Source organism: Canis lupus, chromosome 6, assembly GCF_003254725.2.
Source record: "Canis lupus dingo isolate Sandy chromosome 6, ASM325472v2, whole genome shotgun sequence".
In the NCBI taxonomy this organism is placed as follows: domain Eukaryota; kingdom Metazoa; phylum Chordata; class Mammalia; order Carnivora; family Canidae; genus Canis; species Canis lupus.
Genome location: NC_064248.1, coordinates 16,315,818 through 16,335,075, shown reverse-complemented (window position 1 = coordinate 16,335,075; position 19,258 = coordinate 16,315,818). Strand labels below are relative to the sequence as shown.

The 19,258-nt window shown below is 55.3% G+C and overlaps 1 protein-coding gene across 1 annotated transcript in view; it reads left to right on the top strand.

The window, feature by feature from the left end:
- The window catches only part of FAM20C (FAM20C golgi associated secretory pathway kinase), a 49,252-nt gene that overhangs the window by 12,613 nt on the left and 17,381 nt on the right, over nt 1-19,258 (top strand). The gene's annotated exons all lie outside the window — the stretch shown is intronic.

Here is a 19,258-nt window from a genome sequence, read left to right as displayed (position 1 = left end):
GTGAACTTTGGGTGACTGCTCTGGGCTTTCTCTGCATCAAGGCAAGAAGTTAACGCAGGGGTCCTGCATCCTCACCTCCTCCTCTCCCAGGCCTCCCCAGTCCTCCCCATCCCCACCTTCACCCACTGGCAGATCATTCCTACCCTAGTGAGCATCATAAATGTTTTAAACAAGGAGCCTGAATATGGACACCAAAGAATGCTCCTAGAGGAGGCGGCTTTCGCCTCTCCTGCATGCCTCAGGGATCAGCAGACTGTTTTTCTATAAAGGGCCAGCTGATAGGTATTTTAAGTTTTGTAGGCTATATGGTCTGTGTCTCCATGCCTCAGCTCTGCTATCCTAGCCCAAAAGCAGCCAAATGATACATAAATGAACAGGCATAGCTGTCTGTCAGTAAAGCTTTATTTATAAAACTAGCGGTGGGCTGGATCGAAACCCCCCACCACTGTAGTTTCCTGTTCCATAAAATAGAAACCGTGCTACCAAAATAAATATTAAGGCACTTGTTGGCACATGAAAATTTATGGGAGTGGTAGAAAGGGGTATTTGAAAGCCAGGCCACCGCAAGAAAATTCATGAGGAGCATCCGTGTTTTTGGTGTCCGCTCCGAGGATGCTGGGGCATAGGTATCCCGTGTGGTCCAAGGTCGCTGTGCCATCTCCTGTTAGCCCCACCAAGGCCATTTGTGAACTGACAAGAGAGAGTTCGTTGCACTTAAAGTGTGGGTTGTACCTCCCAGTGCCCACGAGGACCATGCTGGTGGTGGGAGCTCATGGCAAGCTGCCGGGGCTGGGCTCCACCAGAAGGGGCAGTTGCCTGTGCTCGCCAGATCTTGGCCATCTGTCCCGATATCCAGTTTTCAGGATAAGCTAGAAATACAGATATCTTTCTCTGCTAATTTTCAAATTTCAAAAAGGTTGGTAACTAATTAAGAAACATTCCAAATACCTTAGAGACCCAACAAAATACAGCTACTAGTTGGTAACTTGTTACCAAAGGGGTGATTTGGGGCTGCTGGGATAAGGTGCAAATGCCCCACACTAAGGCGTAGTGAAGCTACCCGTGATGCTGTCAGGGGTCTGTGAGTACAGGCCCCTCCTTTCTGGGTCTGTGCAGAAAGGGAATTTTACAGAGCCTTCAGGAGAATCAGTATAGAAAAAGGAGCTGCAGTGGGCTTGGCTGTCTTGGGAAGGTGGCTGGATGCAGGAATGTGGACAATCAGCATGGCTCATATAGCCCCCCCCCTCCAGAAGGATGACTGGGGCAGGGTCCACACAGCTGGAGGGTATGTAGCCTGGGCAGGGTGTGGGTTCCTCCTGGAACATTCTGGAAGGAATGAGGCCTGGGCAAGCCTGGGCTCCTTGTGGAACATTCTGGAAGGAATTGAGAACTAAGCAGGCATGGGCTCTTCATGGAACATTCTGGAAGGAATGAGGCCTGGGCAGGCCTGGGCTCCTTGTGGAACATTCTGGAAAGAATTGAGGACTAGGCAGGCATGGGCTCCTCATGGAACGTTCTGGAAGAAATGAGGCCTGGGCAGGCATGGGCTCCTCATGGAACATCCTAGGCTCCTTGGGCTTCTTCATGATTTCAGCCCCTCTGTTGAGGAAAATAGTTGAAAGGGTGTGGCCTCTCACAGGGGAGCTGAGGCAGAAGGACTACTTCCGGGTCCCTGATGCCACGAGGATGCTCTTCCCGCCCCTCCGTGGGATTACCTGTGTGAGCACCTGTGGTCGGGATGCCCAGTGTAGGCTCTAACAACAGCAGGAATGGTAACGTTGCCTGAGTGGCTGCCGTGTGCGTCCCTTGGGCCTGGCCCTGTGCCAAGGGTTGCAGGTCTGTTGTTCCGTCAGCACGCCTCTGGGAGTTATAGGAAGTATTATTACTCCTGCTGCTGTTCTGCCACATAAAGAGGAGGAAGCCGGAGCTTGGAGAAATGGCGTAGATTGCCCTAGGTGGAGCCCAAAGCCCAGGCTACCTGGCCTCCCCCTCTGCCCTCATCTCCCTGACCACCACCACTCCGGCCTCCCCCTCTGCCCAGCTCCCCCTTCCCCCACCGCCCCCTTTCCCCTGGTCTCCCTGACCCCCTCCCCCCTCCCCTCCACCTGCCTTCCCCCCACCACTGCCCCAGCCTCCCCTCCCCTCCCCCTCCTCCCATCTCCCTGACCTCCTCCCCCACCCTCCACCTGCCTCCCCCCCTCCCCTCCCCCTCCCCTTGGTCTCCCTGACTCCCCCCCTCCACCTGCCTTCCCCCCACCACTGCCCCAGCCTCCCCTCCCCTCCCCTCCCCCTCCTCCCATCTCCCTGACCTCCTCCCCCACCCTCCACCTGCCTCCCCCCCCTCACCTCCCCTTCCCCTTGGTCTCCCTGACTCCCCCCCTCACCTGCCTTCCCCACCCCACTGCCCCAGTCTCCCTTCCCCCTCCCCCTCCTCCCATCTCCCTGACTTCCTCCCCACCCTCCACCTGCCTCCCCCCTCCTCACCTCCCCCTCCCCTTGGTCTCCCTGACTCCCCCCCTCCACCTGCCTTCCCCACCCCACTGCCCCAGCCTCCCCTCCCCTCCCCCTCCCCCTCCTCCCATCTCCCTGACCTCCTCCCCCACCCTCCACCTGCCTCCCCCTTCCTCACCTCCCCCTCCCCTTGGTCTCCCTGACTCCGCCCCTCCACCTGCCTTCCCCCCACCACTGCCCCAGCCTCCCCTCTCCTCCCCCTCCCCCTCCTCCCATCTCCCTGACCTCCTCCCCCACCCTCCACCTGCCTCCCCCTTCCTCACCTCCCCCTCCCCTTGGTCTCCCTGACTCCCCCCCCTCCACCTGCCTTCCCCCCACCACTGCCCCAGCCTCCCCTCCCCTCCCCTCCCCCTCCTCCCATCTCCCTGACCTCCTCCCCCACCCTCCACCTGCCTCCCCCCCCTCCCCTCCCCCTCCCCTTGGTCTCCCTGACTCCCCCCCTCCACCTGCCTTCCCCCCACCACTGCCCCAGCCTCCCCTCCCCTCCCCTCCCCCTCCTCCCATCTCCCTGACCTCCTCCCCCACCCTCCACCTGCCTCCCCCCCCTCACCTCCCCCTCCCCTTGGTCTCCCTGACTCCCCCCCTCCACCTGCCTTCCCCACCCCACTGCCCCAGTCTCCCTTCCCCCTCCCCCTCCTCCCATCTCCCTGACTTCCTCCCCCACCCTCTACCTGCCTCCCCCCTCCTCACCTCCCCCTCCCCTTGGTCTCCCTGACTACCCCCCCCACCTGCCTTCCCCACCCCACTGCCCCAGCCTTCCTCTCTGTCTCCTTACCCCCAGCTGCGGCAGCCATGGTGGGCAGCACCCAAGGTCACGGGAGGAGCTGAGTGTAGAGATCTGGCAGGTAGGACAGCCAGGCTCCTGGGTCCCTGGGAAGCCTACGTGGCTCACCTTTGCCCCTTCTCTCCTAAACTGTCAGTCCCCAGCCCATTTAGAGCAGGAAGGATGCCTGGTCCTGCCTCTCCAGCATCGAAGGCCGAGGCCACTCGTGGACAGTCTGGGGCAGGGCTTGTGCCAGTGCTCGGCAAAGACCAGTGTGACCTGTGGGCTGAATGGGGATGTTGAGGCCAAGTGGTAGCCATGGAAACAGGGTTGAGAGTCTCTAGGCAGTTGGGGAAACTGAGGCCAAGAAGGGCAAACACATGCTTATGGTTGCCAGCTGGACTGCTGGAGGCAGAGCCACGGTGGGTGTTCTGAGGTCAGCTCGTTCCTGGGCAGCCGACGCCCCCCTCCGCCACCCGCCCCGGGCAGAGTGGACACACGTTGGGTCTCTGATGTCCCTCTCGCCTGGTTCTCTTGCTATTTCTGCTGGCTTGGACCCAAGCGCTTCCTCGCACCCAGACCTTCCTCGCTGACCATGTCCTGAGTCTGGCATTGATCGTGGTCCTGTTGCCAGCACCCTGCTCTCCCCTGAGGAACCCCGGGGCCCAGGCCCACGACCTGAGGAGGCTGCACACGCCATTCCCGTCCCCAGTGCTGCGGTCTGAACATGAAAACAGCTGTGGTTTATGACCATAGCATTACAAAATTAAAATCCATGATTAATAGTTCTTTTTAAGAAAAACTTTCTTCTATGAGCTCCTAATGGCTTTATGTTATCAGTAGCATATTATGAAGTACTTTTCCTGTTTCTGGACATTCTTGCTTTAGGATTAAGTAAGTAAGCTTTCCAACAGCTTCATCAAGACGTAATTCTCCTCTCACACAGTTCGCCCACTTACAGCCTGCGACTCAGTAGCTTTTACTCTATTCACAGAAGGGCATGTCCACCACCACCATCCACGGTAGAACCTTTTGGTGACTCCAGAAGGAACCCTGTGTTGCCATCCCTCCCCGACTCCCCCTGGACCACCACCCATCCATCTTCTGTGTCTGTGGAGTCACGTTCTGGAATTTCATATACATACACTAGGATATGTGTTCTTTGTGACCAGCTTCTTTCACTGCGCATCGCACGCTCCAGGCTCATCCACGCACGGCGGGCGGCGGTGCCCTACTCCTGTCTGCGGCCAAATGGTACTGCATATGCTGTGGATGGGCCATGTTTTATTTGTATTTCCACCAGTTAATGGGCATTTGGATTATTTCCACTTTGGGGCTATTACAGATAACGCTGCCGTGAACCTTCATGTCCATGTGTTTGCGTGAACCTGTGTTTTCATTTCTTTTGGGTCTAAGCCTAGGACTGGAGTTTCTGGATCTGATAATAACTGAACGTAACTGAGGGGCTGCCAGAGTGTTTCCCACGGGGCACACCGCTTACATTGCACGGCGACCTTGTGCCCTGGCCAGCACCTCTTACTTACTACCTGTCTGATTCTGGCCCCCCTGCTGGTGTGAAGTGGTGTCTCCTTGTGTTTTGTTTTGTTTAAAGACTTATTTATTTATTCATGATAGATGTAGAGAGAGAAAGAGAGAGGCAGAGACACAGGAGGAGGGAGAAGCAGGCTCCATGCCGGGTGCCCGACGTGGGACTCGATCCCGGGACTCCAGGATCGGGCCCTGGGCCAAAGGCAGGCGCAAACCGCTGAGCCACCCAGGGATCCTCTCCTTGTGGTTTTGACCCACGTTTTTCTAATGACTTGTGATGTTAAGTATCTTTTCATGTCCTTGTTGGCCATTTGTGTATCTTCTTTGGGGAAATGCCTCTTCAGATCTGCTATTTTTTGGTTGGCTTGTTTGGTTAGTAGTTGTAAGAGTTCTTTATTTTGCACATGAAGCCCTCATCACATATGTGGGGTCCTTCAAAGCACGAGCTTTTTATTTTGAGGGTCCACTGTGCCTATTTTGGCATGGTAGTGCCTGTGCTTTTAGTGTAGCATGTAAGTGTTCTGTGAACTAGGTATGCCGTGATGCAGGTGAGGAGAGTGACAGCAGTTTGCAAGTGCTGGCTTGTCCACAGAGCCAGCAGGCCTGGTGGTGGTGTGGCCACAGGCACCACGTTTCTCAAAGGCAACTGTGAGGAGCTGGTGGTTTAGCAATGTGAGGTGGAGACAGTTGGACAGGCCAGAGAGTATGGGCACTTTGCAACAATTCCAACTTGTTTCTTGAAGAACGGCCATACAGGTAGGTGCATGATGCCAACTGTGAGCACCTCCTGGCAGAAACATGCACAGCCATCCCACAATTGCCCACAGAGCCCTGGGGCCTGGCCTCGTGCCTCGGACCCACACTGTGCAGACCCCACTCTCCTGCTGCTCAGGTGGGATGGAGAGCAGTGTGTGTCTGCTCCTACCATGGCCCCGGGGGTGGGGGCTGAACTCAGAGTTGGTGCTGTGTACGTGTGTACAGAGCAAATGAGGGGGTGGGCGGACAGTGGCAGACATGAGCATGTGGGCAGCCACCCTCACCTCCAGGTGTGACGGGGGGCTGGTGAGTGCATGTTAGGCAGCTGGATAGCTTCTCAGAAGGGACCTCCAGCTGAGGCCTGAGGTTGAGGTCCTAGCACTCCAGACCTGGGGACCTGAGAGCTGGAAGAGGGTGAATGCTGGACTCCCTTCAGGGAGCACCAGTCAGCAAGAAGGTCCATGCCTACTGCTGGCAGAGGGGTGCAAGTGGTGAGTGGGGGAGGGCTTTGTTGGGTGTCAGACGAGGCGGTGGTGTAGATTCAGGGCTAGGGTGAGTGAAGGGTTCTGCCCGGGGGCAGGAGCACCCAGCAGAGAGGTGCATGTGGTGGCCTGGAGCCTTGCAGAGCAAACGTGCCTGCATCAAATGTCATCTGCTGCTCCCTTGCCTGTGATGTTACAGATGCCCCTTGTCTGCTCTGTCCCTCGGTTTCCTTACATGGCCCCAGGTTGGATTCCATGAGGCTGAGGGTCCCTCCATGTCTTGGGAGGAAAAGGACTTGATGCCCAGCATGGGCTGAGTGCTGGGTTTGGTGGGAGATCCAGGGAGTCACCTACAGTTTCCTCCATAGCGTTAACTCGAGCTCTACAATGATTTCTGGGCACTCTGGGGTTTTGGGTTCTGACTATCCCAGGGAAGGTGACTATTTGATGCTACTGCAGGCAGGCCAGAAAAGGAGTGCAGACACGCTTCTCCTAGGGTCAGCCAGTGCCCGGGAGGCCAGTGTGAGGGTCCCATCATAACCAGCACTACTGGGCTGTCCCTCAGCATCGGAGGCCCTCAGTGAAGTGCACACCAGAGGCTAGAACGCCTCCTGTGCCTATATGCGGTTTGGGATCAAAGTGTCTTCAGAGGCCGTGAGGAAGGGGAAATATCATGACCCATTGGTAGCTTCTCAGGGAAAACTAACTTCAGCAACAGGAATGACATTACTGGGGTTATGATTGCTGGTGCTCTGAGGGCTAGCCTTGCTTGCAAAAAAATAAAAAATAAAGAGAGAGAGAGAGAAACAAGAAAAACCCTGCAAGTCAGGCTCAGTGAAGTCTGGGATGGGTCATTTTGAGGCTGGGTTAATGACTGTCATCCAAGGCTTGGGGAAACCTAAAACCTCGGGAGGAAGGTAGGAAGCTCCCCACGGGAAGCTCACTGTACCTGGCCTGAAGGTGGACAAGGTTGAGGTCTTGGGTGTGGCGCAAGGGTATCACAGATCCCCTGAAGAACCCCATCATGGAGGAACAGACCAAAGTTTAGGGTGGCAGGGGGACATGCCTGAGGGCACCCAGGTCACCCAAGGCCACACAGTCAGGAGGTGAGGCTGGAATAGGCTATGCAGATAACTGACCCCAGCGCAGCTGGGGTGCTACTCAGATCTCAAGGCAGGCGCACCCCAGCCCAGGACCACAACCGTCCCTGATACTGTTAAAATGTAGGTTAACTTCCTAATTCCTCATTGATGATACTTGAATTCTACACTTACATATGCACCCCTGTTTGAGTGTCTGGGGCCAGAAGTATGAACCCAAGGTGTCCGGGCCACGCTCCCTCTCTGGGCTCCAGGGGAGGGTCCTTCCTGCCTTGTCCAGCTCCTGGCTGCGTGGCCTCCTCCATGCGTGCACATCCATGCTCCCCTCCTCCACGAGGACCCCACCCTGCTCCAGCGTGACCTCAACGTAACCATCACCACCTCAGAGTCCCTGCTTCCAAGTAAGGCCACGTTCGTGGGTACCAGGGCTCAGACTTGGACGTACCTTTTGGGGGACAATTCAACCTGTTAGCGCCCCCGGGTAAGACACGGCCTGCGTGTTCACCAAAACCTCTTCTCAGCATCAGGGTTGACAAAGGTACTAAAGACTCTTCATCTCTGCTGTTCATCTGTTCACCCTCCAACCCCCCAACCTCCTTCTCTGTGTGTTGAGAGATTAGATTAGGTCAAGAGTAAATATCCTAAGCATTGCTACAATCCAATTCCTGCATGCAGACAGCTTACCCTGGTCCTTTTTTGTGTGGAACATGCCAGATGCCTTATGCTGAGTGCTGTGCTTGCAAGATGCCGCTACCTGCAGCACATCTGCTCCCCTTACCAAACTGGGTTCCGTTGTATGAGTACATCCCCCATGTTGATGGATGTGCAGCTTGCTTCCAGTTTGGGAATATTATTAATAACGCTACTATGACCACTCTTGTACTTTTGGAGGACCCTGTTTTTGGGAGGTGCAATATGCTCAGAGTGAAGTGCTTGGTCTCAGGGCGGGGTGGTAGTGGGCTATGGTAGGTCCTGCCAAAGTTGTCCAAAGGCTGTATGGTAGTCTGTGCTCCAGCAGCCTAGCATGAGGGTTCCAGGATGGAGCCTTGTGCCTGGGCTGGATGCTGAGGTCTCTGCTGGCCGTGGGGCTGCAGGGGGTCCTCACAGGCCCATGAGAGGTTGTCCACACAGCCTGGAGAGGTCACAGGCAGCAAATGTGCTGATCCCCAGGTCAGGCCTGGGTCCCCACTGCCCTTGCCTAGGTGGGTGGGAGGCTCCCTGCTGTCCTGCTCTAGGCTCCTGCATCTGAGAGAACTACTGGATGGTGTTGGGGCACCCCGTACCCACGTATCTTGGTGCAGTGTGGACATGTGTTGGTGGCGATTGTCCCCATGGGGAGAGTGTGCCCCTGCTTCCCCCACCATGTACTTCTCTTCCTCCTCCTCTTTAATGTCTTGACATGGCTGTAGAAGGAACGTGCGTCCCAGGCAGCCATGCTGAGTTTTGACCCTCACACTCAAGAAGGCCATTTCCTCATCTTTGCATGTCCATCAGGGTTTTCCATCTCTGCTCTGGCCTGCATCGGAGCAGGTGACAGGGGATGTTACGTGGCTCGCATCAAGTCGTCTGACCTTTTCAACCACAGAGGTAGGCTTTATTTTTATTGCCAACTCTCCTTTAAGGAGGAGGAAACTGAAGATCCAGAGGGTTTAAATATCAACAGGGAGTGACTAGGTGGCCAGGGCACAAGTCCAGCACCTTGGACACTAGGTCCTGGCCCTTTGAGTGGCAATAGGCTGCTGAGGCAGGGCCGTCTTGGGAGTTGGAGCCTGCCTTGCTGGGACCGGGGTGCCCACAGGGAGGCACTCACTAGGCTATCCTCCCAGCCTGCAGATTTCCGGAACCACCACACATGGTGAAGAGGCCTCAGTACTCTGATTCGTCTCCTGTCTGCTATTTTGCTGTGTTGACGGTGTGCAGGGCAGGGCCTCCAGCCCTGCATGTCCGATCTGCCTTGATTTACCTCTTCTCTGTGGCTGGGGATGCAGCTCGGCCATGTGTTCTGTGCATGCTGCAGACCCTGCAAACTGGCCATCTGCTTTTCTTTCCTCTTACAAAGAACAGAAACGTGTGTGTGGATGTGTTTGTGTCCCAGAGAAGCCATCTGCCAACAGCTGTTTGGGGCCGAGGAATTCCTAGCAGCCAAGACGCATACACAGAGGCAGCTGTAGAAAATGTGCAGGCCGAGACGGTATCTTAAAATGCTCTGACCAAGTGTGGTCCACCAGGCAGAGTGCATGCCGGCAGGAGAGCAGGACCCCTCCTCATGACCCAGGCCCTGCTCTGGGCTGCAACCATGTGCCTCCCCAATGAACTGAGGGCCCAAGTGAACCTGGGCCAGCCCATTCCCTTGTGGGATAAGCAGGTTCAGCTGGGAGACTCTTAAACTTAGCATCGACTTTCCCAGGGGCCCTGGGGCCACTCAAGGGGCCACACACTGGAGACCACTTACCTACCATCCGCCCCCCCCCCCCCCATTGACGTTTGGGCTTCCCGCATGACCCGTAGCCCACCAGGGCCCATCTTCCTGTGCTTGTGCTTCCTCTGGGTTGCTGATGCAGGGGCCTACCCCTTGCTGAGGCCCATCCTCTGTGTAATGTGAGGCCTCAGGGGACTCCAAGTTCTGAGAAGAGCAGGGTCTACCCTGGGGCCATCAGGGGGTAGAAATTGTCCCTGTTGCAGCTCTGACACAGACTGGTGGCTGGGAGGTGCCAATTTCCCCCTGCCTCCCCTGGGCTTGCGTGGGCAGAGAGGCTGTGGTGGGCTCTCCATGGTCCCCACGATGCCTGCCCCGTCGGCAGATTTAACCACAACCTGGGGTTCCAGCTTCTTTGTAAAAGCATGAAACCGTGCACACTGTCTCCCCTTACCACGTTCATGGGGACAAGGACTCAGAGAGGCCCCATGAAAGCTTGTGTTTGCCCGGTCATCCTGGAGGAAGACACATACAGCCATGGGCTTTAATTCCGTTTTTACCGTGATAGTATTGGGCTGTGGCATGATGTGAGTTTCAGGGGGTTCGACATGTTGATCTGATACATTCACATGGCAACATAGGTCAGCAGGCCTGACCACCCCGTGCAGTGGGAGCAGTTAAGATCTAATTTCTTCCCAAGCCTGAGGGTTAGGATGCAGGTTGGCTGCATCCTACCTACCCAGGACCCACCTATCTATTGGCTGCAAGTTTATGCCTTAAACAGCATCTCTCCAATTTTTATTTTTATTTATTTTTTAAAAATTTTTTAAAGATTTTATTTATTTATTCATGAGAGACACACACAGAGAGGCAGAGACACAGGCAGAGGGCAAAGCAGGCTCCATGCAGGGAGCCTGACATGGGACTTGATCCTAGGACTCTAGGATCAGGCCTTGGGCTGAAGGCGCCGCTAAACCACCCAGGCTGCCCCATCTCTCCAATTTTTAGCATCATTCCACATTCCTGTTAGTTGAGCCACATAGCTCATGTCCAGACACATAGCTGCAGAGACATAGATGCCACTGTGGTCAGGCTCCTAAACCTCCCTGGGCCTCAGTATACTCTTCTGTGAACTGGGGTCATGTACCAGGGGCACCACGGGACATGCTGGGACACATCATTAAGGCAGCCCAAGTCAGACCCGTAGGCCACAGGAGGATTCAGTACAGACAGTGTAGCTGGGCCCTTTGGTGGTCTTGACCCCACTGGCCTGGCCTCACTACCTCTGCCAGCTGTTTGCCCAAGGGAGGGCCCCAGCTCAGCCCTGCACACTGGCCTGCCCACTGCCTTCAGTTTGTCCAGTTGGTCCCCATCGAGCCCTGGGAGTGGCCTTTAACACTATTACGTGACCTGTGTAATGTCCCCAGTAAGCACAAGGCCCAGGGACCTCAGAGGAGCCTCAGCCTCCAAACTCCATACCTGGTCTCTCAGGGTGACAGGGGTCTGAGAACACTTCCTATCGGTGAGCATCATGCAGCTGCTGCTCTGACCCCTCCTGGCTCTCCAAGCACGGCCCATGTTCAATAGCCAAGGCTCAGCCCAGGCATGGGGCTGGCCACTCCTTCCTCCCAGGGTCCACTGTAAGTCAGTGCTTACTGACTGGCAGGGCTAGGAAAGGGGGGGGTGAGGTCGCTGACAGGAGTCAGCATGGGACCCGGCCCAGCCCGCATCTTACAGATGTGTAAGCCCAGATTGGAACCAGGGGTGACCTCAGAATCACTGAAGGAACAGCATGGCCAGGCTGTGAAGGGAAGAGTCCCCAGTGCTCCCACCCACAGCAACTGGAGAGACAGGCACACAGCACAGCACATGTCCTAGCAGAAAGCCCTTCATCAAGCAAGAGATGCAAACAGTGAACCCACCTGGCAGGGGCAAGGCTGACCCTCCCCAAGCCACAGGTTTCCTCCATGAACACCGCGGTCCTGAGGCCCAGAAGTACAACAGGAGGGCTCTGTGGGTAGTGAGACCCCAGAGGCCTGAGGGTCGACACAGTTGAGGCCGTGTAAACAGCAGATGAGACTCTGACAAGAGGTGATCCTGAGAATGATTCACTGATCCTGTAAGAACCTTCGGTCTTGTCCTGTCCTGTGTTCACTGTGCTGGACTCAGGGCTAAAACAGCTCCTGGAGGGGAAAGCTTAGGCTGGTGTGTGGCACAGACCCAGGCAAGACCACACGACAAGGTCAGACAAGGTGGGAGGGCAGGAAAGAAGGGTTCTTGGCTGCCAGACCACCATGAAGATGACCTTTGGGCCAAGTCTTGTATATATAGGTATATAGGACTTCTTCCTGGAGGCAGGAAGGGTGCTAGGCACATGCCCTACATACTAAGGCTCAGAAAATAAAAAGATTTTGAGGTTCGGTGAGTGAGCAGTTAGGAGTTTCAAGGATTTGTCATTCTGCTGCAAAATAATCCACGTTTTGTCTGCACTGGTACACTGACCCAGGCCCCAAAGGCAAACTGATTGCCCAATAGCCAGTCCCCGGGTGTGGGGCCAGCAGAGGCCTGGCCCGACCAGAGGTGAACAAGGACCCGTTTGTGTCCCTGCTCTGCTCGGGCCAATCTCCAAGCTCACTTCCCACCCTCGTTCTGACTGGCTTCCAGGAGCTCCAGCATCCTCCCTTGTGGGGAGTCGGGCCAGCACCCTTGGTCAGACTTGACCCACTCAACAAGCTGAGCAGCGATGAGGGCCGTGCTGCGGTCCATGTGTTTCTGAGGAAGCTCTTAGGCTAGTGTGGGCAACGGGCAGGAGGCACTGGTGCGGTGTGAACCCAGGGCCGGCCAGGTCCAGGGGGCTGATGGTGAGGAGGCACTGCTGGACATGTCCAAAGCAGTGAGTGGGCTGACACCATCAGCCTCCCACCAGGGCCCTGAATCCTGGAAATCTTTGAGAAGTGGCCTGATTGCCCCCATGCAGGGAGCAGAGGGCCACCGGGGAGTGGCTCCAAACCCCAGTGACCTGAGCACCAGATGGAGGCCAGTCAGATTTCTTCTGACGCTCCACCCTCTGGGAGGCTCTAAAACCCTGGGGCCTGGCCCTAAGCAGGGGTCTCTCCAGCTGGCTGCAGGGGTGAGTGGAGGGGGCTCCAGGGTGGCCATCCAAGGGATGGTGAGCAGCCCAGTGCAAGAGTGTGCATGTGTGCACACGCACATGCAGGTAGGCACACAGGAAGTCAAGACCAGCACTCGTCTCCCCAGCCAAGGTTCAGAGGTTGTGGGACTGGCTCCTCTCTGGCCTGAAGCTGGTTGTTGGCTTAGGGCCACACATGGGCTATGTCTTCTCTTGGAGCAGCAACCAGGCTCCCACCCAGACGGGCAGTTTGATGCTGAGAGCTCAGCCAGCAAGCGTCTTGTTGTCAGGGGGTGCCCACTGAACACTCGATCCTTCCAAGTACCTCCCTGCACACACGCAGTTACAGTAACAGGGATCGGGGGTCTAACTGTTATCTGTGCTCTCTTAGACCAGGAGCAACATGGGCAGGTCTTGTGTTACTTTTCCTCAACTCTATGTCTGTAGCACAAGCCACATGGTAGGTGCAAAATAAAATGAGTGTGTGAATGAATGAACGGAAGGACAAAGAACCTGATGGGGTTTAATGTGCATAGCCCACCAGTGAGGGGTGCATGGGGCTCCCCTGGTATCTGGATCACCGGATGGGCCACACATGGTCCCCGCTGGAAGGAGTAGGACCCTACCAGGCTGTCCTGGCCATGGGGGAGTGCATGCACATACAGCAATCAGAGTTGCGGGGACCTGATGCTCTGGATCTGGGGCAGGTGGAGGTCCCTGATATGGGGTATGGACAGGCCCCTCAAGTGACCTGTGGGCAGGCTCCAGGCACAGGTGGGAGCCCTTCTGTTGCGGTGCCAGGTCCCACTAGGGCCTTTGGCCTGTGTCTCTGGAGCACTCAGCCTGCAAACCTCCCAAGTCTCTGGGAGTGATGAGCAGATGCCACATTTCCTATGGTCATTTACTTGATAGTCCCTCAGCTGCAGGGCACTTGGGTTGTCTCCAGCTTTGTGGGTTATTTTTAGAGTCAGGAAAAAAATGGACCTTCCTAATTGAAAAACAAGTAAGTTACAACCCAAAACAGGCTTTTGGGAGACTCTCCTGGGCCTCCCCAGCCATTGCTGGATAGCACTTGCTAGTGCCACCCTCAGAAGACAACTGTTCACCCTGAGTTCCGCTGCCCCAAGAATAAGTTGGATTTCATCAGCCTGAGAAGAGACAGCAAGATAAGAAGCCATGGGGACAGAGTGGGGCTCTCTTGATCTGCAGGGGGCTGTGACCAGGAGCCATATGGGGAGTCCCATCAACCCCGGCTTAGCTCCCCTGGGGTCCCCTGCAAGCATTTTCCCTGGGATCCTAGTGTCCCCATGCATGACTGAGGAGGACACAGTGACCTGCTCTGCCCCTGGCCCACTGAGCCCACCGGGAAGACTGGCATGGCACTGCCCACTCAGAGAATGTGGCACATCCCTTACAAGAGGGCCTCGAGCTCTTGGGAGCTGGCTCAGATGTCTCAGCACTGTGTTCACAGAGGGGACCCAGAGTCTCAGCACGGAGATTGCTGCCCACGGCCACAGAAGGGCAGAGCTGCTGGACACCAGTGCTGTGGCCCCGAGGGATTGTTGCTCCGTGGCACCCACAGGTGCTCATGCTGGCTCACCCTTCCATGGTCCCAACACGGCCAGGCCTCCCTAGCCGCTGAGGTCACTGCAGCTTCCCCAAGCGCCCTGCTGCTGTACCGTTAGCCAAGACTGCATTAACTCAGGCTGCCCGCAGAAGCTAACCATCCTCTCCTGCGCTTACTTGGCAGCTGGGAATTCCTTTGCTTAGCAAAATAAAAAGGAAAGGAAATTATTAACAATTCTAAAGCAGTTGCAGAAACCTGGCGGAAGATGAATAAATGGTAAAAACATCATAAAACCTTCAGAGAGCGTGGTTCTGAACCTGCACCTGCTTTGCCCCTGTGGTGCAGATGGAGAAGTGGAAATCCGTGTGGGGAACTCCAAGCAGGACCCATCACCCCACCTCTCAGCCAGGCTCCTGGCTCGCTGCGGCACATGTTTCCTTGGGGGCGTCTGGCAAAGATCCCTTTTGTTTAAAGGGAAGTCATTTCTTCCAAAAATGTTCTCCCAAACAGCAATATCAAGGGTGTCTTTTTGTATTTTTCTGTGGTTATCATGGTCTCTGGGGTGCCTGCCAGTGTGTGGGCCGTCATTCTAATTGTCTTGAAAGAGAGGGAGGATTAAAAGGCGGGTAAGAAAATACGATTTTCATTTTCCTTGTGCTGGGGAAGCAAGTGGAAGCCAGGGACTTCTCTCAAGTCCAGCTGTCTCTTACGCCCCAGAAGGAAATATTGCAGACTTTAGGTCTCCTAAAACAAGCTTGGAGAATGAACTGGAATGTCCCCATCCTCTGGATGAGTTTGTTTTTCTGTTTTTCAGAGCAGTCACTTTGGTGCTGAATATCCACGGTTTAGTGGATCGGGAGTCAGTAGCATCTTGTCTTATTCCCTATAAAAAAAAAGTGTTGAACCGCAAGGCCTTGCACACCTGTGTTTTCGGGGCTGCTGCAGAAGGTGTATCCATGTCCATGCTAATTTCATTTGTTAAGTCATCCCCGTGAACGCTGAATGAGCTGGCAGGAGGGTATTTAAAACACAGCGGATCTTAAACTTTCGAATGAGTTGTTTTCCTCCTTGACTTGAAATCAAATGGCTTTCTTTACAGTTCCAAATCTTTGAATCATTTTTTTAAAGATTTTATTTATTTATTCATGAAAGACAGAGAGAGAGACAGAAAGAGAGAGAGAGGCAGAGAGAGAAGCAGGCTCCATGCAGGGAGCCCGACGTGGGGCTTGATCCCGGGTCTCCAGGATCAGGATCTGGGCTGAAGGCGACGCTAAACCACTGAGCCACCTGGGCTGCCCATGAATCACTTAAAAAAAAAAAAAAAGAATATTTATTTATTAGAGAGAGAGTGGGGAGGGAGGGGCAGAGGGAGAAGAAGAGAGAATCCCAAGCGGACTCCTCACTGAGCATGGACCCAACCTGGGGCTTGATTCTACTCCCTGAGATCACAACCCGGGCTGAAATCAAGAGTCGGATGCTCAACTGACTTGAGCAGCCAGCCCCCCACCTTGAATCACTTCTACATTGGTTTTTACTGAGTTGGCCATAAGATGGTTAATTTTTTCACCCAAGCAGGTGTGACTTTCTCCTATGTAGCCTACCTTGAAGAGACCTGTGGGGAGGTCTGGAGGCTCCTTGTGGTCACTTGAATAGTGGCAAGTTACCTACGGTGCTGAAGCCCAGGTGGCCAAGGCTCATAGTATAGCTGATTGGGAGCATGTGCAGGTGTGTGCCCAAGTAACATGATGGCAGGAGGAGGACCCATCCACCAGCTATGGTCATGATGAGGCCCATGACCATCAGAGAAATTTTGACAAAAATAGAAGCCAAGTTGGTAGGAAGCCCCACTCCTGGGCACTGCCTTGCCTTGGCGACTCCCATCCCATGGCTTCTGGAGAGAAGGGCTCAGCAGCTAAGCTCAGAAACCTCTCCAGCCTGTGCGATGCCAAGGGTTTCTGTCAAGGGCCGGCTCCTTGAGGGCTAAGGTCCCCTGTGCAGGTCAGGGAGGCCCCAAGAGTCTGTGGCACTTTGGTGGTGGCCACTGGGGCCAGCGTCATGGCTCAGCATGGCAACAACAGGCCAGCTCTGCACCCTTGGACTGGAGGTCACCTCCCCTGTCCTGCACAGCTGAGGTGCCAGTACCATGGAAGGCCCTGAGAGGGTGGCAGGGACAGTGTGCACAGTGGCTGCACGCTACTGGCTCTCAGTGGTTTCCAGAGCTGGTGTGAGCCACAGAAATGAATGTGTCCCACAGGGAAGCAGCAGGCACTGGCCACCACTTGCCAGAACCAAGGCCTTCCTATAGGTGCCGACCTCCTGGGCACACACCATGTCCTCCACCAAGACCAGCTTGCGCCCGCTGGACAGCGCCGCAACTCAGGCCGCATCAGCTGATGGCATGGTCAGGGCCTGGGTGGCCGCCTTGACAGGTTAAAGTCCCGTGAACGTACAGGTCCCTCCCTAGGCCACCTCATCCTGAACTGGAATCTCGACCAACTGTCTCATGTACAGACAGGACCAGAGCCAGGTTCTGAGCAGCACAAGGGCACAGCCCGGCCTGCAGCCCTGCTCGCTCTCCACCTTGGGTGCCCCCCCGCCCCCCCCCCCCCCCCGCCAGGCCCCACAGAGGTCAGTCCGCCCGCCTGTCTTCACGCCTGGATTAGCAGTTCTCGTTGTAACCTTCACACCTCCAGATTCTTGTGGAACAGACATGCTTTCCAGGGCTGAGTGTGCGTGAGTGCGTCTTCTGCTCGGCACTCATTATGCAGGGTCTTCCCGCCCCATGACGAGTCTGTACCTCGCCCATTCCTCCAGGGTTTTCTGTGGCCGTCAAGTTTATCTGGCATGCACGTGCCGCAGGCGTGGAGAATAGGGAGAGGTCTGGGGGGCATGGATTGGGGTGGTAGCCTGTCCTTTCTGCAGCCACGGAGTCTCCAGAATAACACAGGTCTGATCCAGAGAGTCTAGGTAGATGAACAGGTGCCAGAGGTTTTGAATAGGACAGGCACGTTTTACCAAATAAACAGATTGCCCCACACCTGCATGGGACCAGAATTGGCAGGAAATACTCAGTGGGCCGTAAGGCTAAAAGGTCACGCTGAAGGAGCTGCCAGGAGCGGCCCTTCTCTCCCCTTCTAGAACATGTGCCAGCTGAAAACCTGATATTAAACAGCTTAATATATCTCTTTAATGACAAGGTGGTTGTTTTCTGCTGTGTGAGTGATGGGAAAATTATCCAGGATAGAAAGGCTAATTTTTGCTTCTCTGCCTTCATTTGGTGAGTCAGGGATGTGCTATGTGTTTAGGAGGAAAGGGAAAGCATTTGCCTTATCTGGTGTTTTCCCTGCCTGAGGCTAGCCAGGCCCCCAGCGAATCAGACCCCGGTCCCAGGTGCCGGGACGTGAGGGGATCGCCCTGAATTCAGCCTTGTGTGTCCTTGTAGGAGGGAAGCAGGGGAACCAGGGACGGTGATGGGACTGCCCTGAGGAAGCTACTCACACAATGGTCAGGAGACCAGCTGATTTGCTCCACCGTAGTAGCTGGCCAACACCTGCCTTGGCCTTTCATTAGCAAAGATGGTCAGGGGCCCGAGCATTCCGGGGACAGCGGGAACAGTGGTTAAGTGCAAAGGGCCTGGGGCTCCAACACAGAGACCCCATCAAGTTCAGCCTATTCGAGGCACAATAGGCAGATGGTGAGAAGTGGGATTTGGACCATAGCGGTGGGGGTGGGGGTGGTGCACATCGTGATAATGGGGTCCATTGGAGTGCAGTGGGTGCTCTTAGGGTAAGTGGGAGTGGCAAGAGCAGCATTGCTCATGGTCATCAGGTAGGAGACACTGGTGGGTGGTGCTTAGGGACATGCCCTGGATGGGATCCTCTTAGGTGGAGGGTTCCAGAGGGGGCCATCCAGGCAGCTACACTGCACGTCCCCAGCTAGTAAGGGTGTTGGAGAGCACTGGCTCTGTTAGTTCCTACAATAGAGTGAGCAGGGAGCCCGGCACACGGGAGTCCTGGCAGCCTGCTGTGTGCCCCAGCATGGACACGCGCGTTTCCAGCTGAGTGGAGGTGCAGTGATATCTGCAAACTTGCTTCCCAGCGGTTTCTCTGGGGCCCCTCAAGTGTTCTCTTTCTCTGCTTCTGCCCTGCGGGTTTGGCTAGGAGTGCTTTTCCCCTGATACACAAGAGGTGCATGTGTGGCCCACCTCTCTCCGGGCCTCAGTGTTCCATCTGCACTCAGGGACCTCAGGGGCCCTCAGCTCTGACGAGAAAACAGTTGTGGAACAGCTGTCTGTGCCCCGAGCAGTCCCACAGCTATCCCTGCTCCAGAGCCTGACCTCAGAGTTTGCAGTTGGCTCTGTTCTGGCTCTTGTGTCCCATCCGATCGGCCTCAGCCCCCATGCCTGCCATATGGAACCCACTGACCGGACAGGCATTTGGCTCCCTCACATGGGACTGCATACCTCTGTCCCCCTCTGTAAGGCCATCTGCAAACTGAGCCCTTTCTTTTTTTTTTTTTTTTTTTTAAGGAGGGGATTTGTGGCTCTAAAGACTCTTTCTTTGGATTTTTAGTTGCCTTTTGGATTTTATCTCTAGTGCGCACATGTTTTTTTTTTTTTTAATTTTTTTTATTTATTTATGATAGTCACAGAGAGAGAAAGAGAGAGAGGCAGAGACACAGGCAGAGGGAGAAGCAGGCTCCATGCACCGGGAGCCCGATGTGGGATTCGATCCCGGGTCTCCAGGATCGCGCCCTGGGCCAAAGGCAGGCGCCAAACCGCTGCACTACCCAGGGATCCCAAACTGAGCCCTTTCTAACCGGCGGTGTCCTGGCTGTGGATGGGGACACTTCACAGGCTGTCATGAAGGTGCGGGGAGTGGATCCACATACACAGCTTAGCTCATAGTAAGAGCTGGATACTGCTGGATTTTCTTCCCCCACAGGCTTTAGTAAAAAGCTGCCAATTTCCTCTATTTTTAACCAAG